The sequence below is a fragment of the Lactuca sativa genome, chromosome 7 (assembly GCF_002870075.4).
Source record: "Lactuca sativa cultivar Salinas chromosome 7, Lsat_Salinas_v11, whole genome shotgun sequence".
In the NCBI taxonomy this organism is placed as follows: Eukaryota; Viridiplantae; Streptophyta; class Magnoliopsida; order Asterales; family Asteraceae; genus Lactuca; species Lactuca sativa.
The window spans coordinates 160,517,283-160,522,222 of NC_056629.2; the positions used below are offsets into that span (position 1 = coordinate 160,517,283).

The 4,940-nt window shown below is 33.5% G+C and overlaps 1 long non-coding RNA gene across 7 annotated transcripts; it reads right to left on the reverse strand.

Moving 5' to 3' along the window:
- Positions 1 to 486: 486 nt before the first annotated feature.
- LOC111895698 (uncharacterized) lies at positions 487 to 4,940 on the reverse strand. Of its 7 annotated transcripts, none has more exons than XR_006184689.2 (9): positions 4,546 to 4,940; positions 4,116 to 4,386; positions 3,927 to 4,021; positions 3,707 to 3,831; positions 2,711 to 2,883; positions 1,766 to 2,614; positions 1,585 to 1,669; positions 999 to 1,485; positions 487 to 903 (listed from the first exon to the last, which is right to left on the reverse strand). It is a non-coding gene; the product is annotated as an uncharacterized LOC111895698 (long non-coding RNA). The 7 variants fall into 7 exon arrangements; XR_006184690.2 differs by having other exon boundaries at positions 1,003 to 1,485; positions 2,691 to 2,883; XR_006184686.2 differs by having other exon boundaries at positions 2,691 to 2,883; positions 4,630 to 4,939.

Below are 4,940 nucleotides of genomic sequence, written 5' to 3' on the forward strand. Positions count from 1 at the left end.
TTGTCGTTACACTTTTGGGAAGCCTGGAAGTATTGTAACACTCGGTTTTAGTTGTAGCATCATTAGACGTATATTAAAATTAAGATTATTCATTATATAGAAATGAGAATTCGTTAGCATTTTAATTAATTTAACAATCAATTTATAGGTTTTTGCTGCTTAATAGTTTATTAACTAATAAATAAATAAATGATTAATCATAATGGTAATAATAATTAAAAACTAGATGAGTAACCTCGCTTCGCAGGGTCCAGATTTGTGAACTTTTTTTAGTCAGTCCTACATGTGGGAGATAAAACATATCATGTTCCTCATTTTTTTTGTGCAACTGTTATGTTATTTTATAAGTATACAAAGTCCTTTTGGTCGCTAATTCTGTTACAGAGTCTGTGATATGCTACCTTTGTTGAATGGTCTATAATCTAAGTGTGGCACAAATAAATCATTTATGAAGCAAATCAAACATAAAGACATGAAAACGGATCAAAACTACAATGCTCTAATAGAAATTTTTGATTAGTGAAATCAGAAATATTTAATAAAATATGTAAAAAACAATTTTTTTTACCCATGTACACATAGTTTTTTTTTACCAAATGTAGCATGAAGTGAAATCGAAATATGTAATATTTGTTCCTATTTTGTGTTCTTCCTAAGTTAATACTAGTTTTTGAAGATCATTAACCTCCACCTGTTCTTCCTTGGTTAATATCAGTTGTTGAAGATCATTAACCTCCATCTGGTTCATGATTAAAAAAGGTGTTTACTTGGATGGATTGGAATAGACATCATAATTAATAGTCTATTCCATTCCATTAGCGAAACAAACATTTTTTTTGTCATGTTCTATAAGATTTCCAAGCTCTTTGGGTATGGTTCTACGGATTTATAGTGATCCTATACCTGCATAAAAGAATACATGGTCTTGACAAAAGTTTCACTATTTGTAATAATAATAAAAAAAAGAAGACGATGAAAATAGCCTTGAATACAGTTACCAACAAATTAATTAGTTTCGGCTTGAAAAGATGGTTGAGAATGAAAATTTAGAAACTTGGGTGAAGCTTTTCATCGGGTAGTGGACGTCTCCAATATGAAGATAAACAGGTTTGTGTATCTGAAAGAATCACAAAATCAATACTTCTTATGTGTAAAATGAAACACGTAAGACCTATACATTTTCGGAATTCTAAATCAAACATGTTATATTAAGGTATTGAGTCTTGATTTCAATTTGGGTTTTGGGGGAAATCTTAAATCAAAATCAAAATCAAAAAGTACTGAATACGGATTACCTGGAAGCATGATTAGAGACGCAACTCTTTACCTCATATTTTTACCACTTCGTGACTATACTGTGTTGGGTAATCTTTGAGCAACCACCATCACAAATAAAAAAAATTTACCTGGGAAATTTCTATTCTCCAACACCACCAACATCGTCATCACAACTGAAACCCAGTATAATTTTTGAATAATTGTCCACTATCATTTGAAGCATACAGAGAAATTACATAATTCACAAAAAATACAAATAAAATATAATCAAGTAATGAATGGGGTTAAGTAAAGTAGAATGAGTACCTTAATTGGCCAAGGCATTTCAGCGAATGCCTTATGGGTGCGCATGTGATAAGGTTCAATTTTATAATCAGTTTTGATCCACAACCTGCAACTTGGAGCAACCAAATCAACTTCCAAATAAAAGAGATAGAAAGTCTTAAACTATGTGAAATACTCAGAAAATGGTGTAAGAAAAGCATACCTACAACTGATTAATTCAGTAATATGATTAAAGAAATGGGAAAACTTCGGTATTAAAGGTGGAGGGCGCATCGGTGTTGTATAACGCTATCTAGGGCAGTGGATAGAACCATCCAGAAAGGAAGAGAAAGAAAGAGATATCATTAGAGAAGGAAGATAAGGCGGTGGGATAAAAACTGAGAAGCATCGGAGACAGTTATACAGTGAGACAAATGCAACGATGATAAACACGCGTCTAAAGAATGTTCATAAGTCCATAAAATGCCCACGAAGTCGAAATTTCAACGAAATCATAAATAGGGGGCCATATCTGCCAACCCCTTATACATTTAATAAGATTACTAAAAAATCAACCTTTTACTGAATTTGAAGCTGGAATGTCCAATCCTAATGCATTTATCATGAATGTCTTTGTTCCAAGCTTTGATACACAATCAACAATGTTCATTGCTAAACCTCATGTTGCATAGCAATCAACGCTTTTGTTAAAAACAGGCAAAATGGTCCATAAATTTAAATAAATGATAACGGGGTTTTGTTTTGTGTTGTTTTTTTTTTTTGTTCCTATGTAGGAAAGGTTTTGATAAATATTAACCATTTGTTTTTTAAATTTAAATACCCATTATTTCTTTTCTTAATTTATATTATAGCGGTAGTGTGGTGGTTGTGGGTGGTGGTGATGGTGGTCTGTAAACAATATATTGACTCTTAGTTTGACCTCGTTGAAAGCTTTTTCCATGGCATAAAGATAGCCATCTGAAGGCCCGATATACGATGTAGTAACGGTCGAGCAAAGCAAATCTTGCTCTATTTCGGCATCTCCTGCTTACGTTTATTCCTAGTAACTTACCTGCAAGGGCAATACTGTAATTCATTAGTTTGTAATAATATTGAACACATATTAGGGTTTAACACTTTCTTCATACTTAATTTTCATCATTCATACTCGCAACACTTTCTTCAAAGTCAACTTCCCAAAAAAAAAAAATTCCCTCTCTAACTTTATCCTTGCTCCAGACTTTATCCTTCTCTAACTTTTTGATAAGTCAACTTCTCAAAAAAAAAATCCCAGCCCCAAATCAATCATATTTCCAACTACTATATATCACATTTTTTCACCTGCATTCATACATAACTTGTTAGCCCAACTGAACTTGCTAGAGGGTATTATTTTAAAAGATCATGTTATAAAGTAATGATGTTTAAACAAAAAAATTAACAATAAGATAATAGGGTATGGCTTTTTCCCCGTGTTTATGCTTCAATTCAAGTTTGTATTCAAACAGAAAGAGAACCATACCGCACATTAACACCCTATTAAATTTTGATACTGAAACTAAAGAGAAAAAACCAAAATTTTGACCATCGTTTGCCAATGGAGCGTTTCTGTAAGAAATGCAGCTTTCTAGAATGAAGTTTTTGTGTACCTTTTTTAGCACAATTTACAGTTTTCGCTTCATAAGATGGGAGTAGTGAAAGTAACTAAGAAAAGACTAAATGTGAGACAAAATTTTCAAAAGCTAAATACAACGCAAGGCAACTGGTTTCCAATAATCCAAAATCAAGACTCATTGCTATTCCCATTATCCAAGCAATAATCACACAATTTGTACAATATCTTTAAACATAATAGCAACTCTCATCCTAAGAAAAAATATATTCAATTATTTACGGTTAGGCTAATGATTATCCAGACATAATGGCCCGAAAGCGAAAAGCAAACAGATTGTATGGGTTAAAAGATACAATAAAAAATTTCAAACCCTTAAAACACATTTCAACTCTCAAATCCAAAACCTGATTTGCTGGCCAAGTCAAATGATGTATAAAATTGCAAATATTACTTCTAAAAAGTTATATGTCGTTCCATGATATTTTTTGGAGAATGAAAGCAAGTTATTTGTAGCCAATAACCGAACAATCTACAACAACTTGTCATTACCGGTTCAAGAAAAGCAAAAAAGATAAAGTCAGATCTCGCTCTACACTCCCAGCCTGAATACAATAACACTCAAACCCTTTTGGGTTTGGGAAGTAGGTATCAACCACAGGAATCGTTCAATATACCTACAAATAAACACAACTAATCATTGATCATCATCAATCCATAATCAATCTGTCACAAAATTCCAATGTCAACATAAGATAACGTTATGAGCTACCTTTAACTAACAGAGTAATTGGTTGTGTGGTTGCTCTAGCCTCTTTTTCCGGCGATCACCAACGTCAATGAAAATAATGGAGGGCAAACGAGACACTGGAAGTTAAAAATATAAACGATTATTTCACCTTCACAAATTGAAATGGGTAAAACCCCTATTCTCATATTCTAGTGTAACAATAAAACATACATGGTGGTCGGTGGACATTTTTGGCCATATCAAGAACAAATGGTGTGTGTGCATGTTAAGTTAGAATCTGTAGAAAACAAAAATAGAATTGATTTAAAGTTGTAACTGAACTGAAAAAAAGATCAATTTCAGTTCGAATTTGTAGAAAACGAAATCAGAAATTAGAAAAAAGGAGCGGGACGACGTTCCAGAAGAGAAGCCATCTTGTTCAATAAGGCCATGGCCTCAAACTTTGTATGTGCTTCAACCAAATACCCTCTTTGTCCCTTTCCTGCTTTGAATCCGGTGGGTTTGAGTTTATAAAACAAGTAATAAAGAATAGAAATAGAAATCAGACATGTAGAAGAGAAAATAATCAACGAAACTTCGGAATTTACAGCATAGAAAGAGAGTCAAATGGCGTTGAAGATGAAAAAGAAAGAGAAGGTACATGTGACGATTTTTTTACAGGTCGGTTGAAATGTTCATCGAAAGGTTGGAGAAGTTTTTTGGATTTTTGAGATGGTAAACTTACAAGCAAAGGTGAGATAGAAGTTTGATAGAGCGATGTCGTTAGAACCACCGACTCTACCGATTCTTCCTAGAATCAGAACTCTTGACGTGTGATCGAAGATGGAAGACAGAAACAAACGAGAAAACTTTGGTATTAGAGGTGGTGGCCGGTGGAGGATGCATCGGTATTCTACGACGCCGTCTAGGCAGTGGACGGAACCATCCAGAAAGCAAGAGAAAGAAAGAGATATTATTAGAGAAGGAAGATAAGGCGGTGGGACAAAAATGGAGAAGCATCGGAGACAGTGATACAGTGAGACAAATGCAAGGATG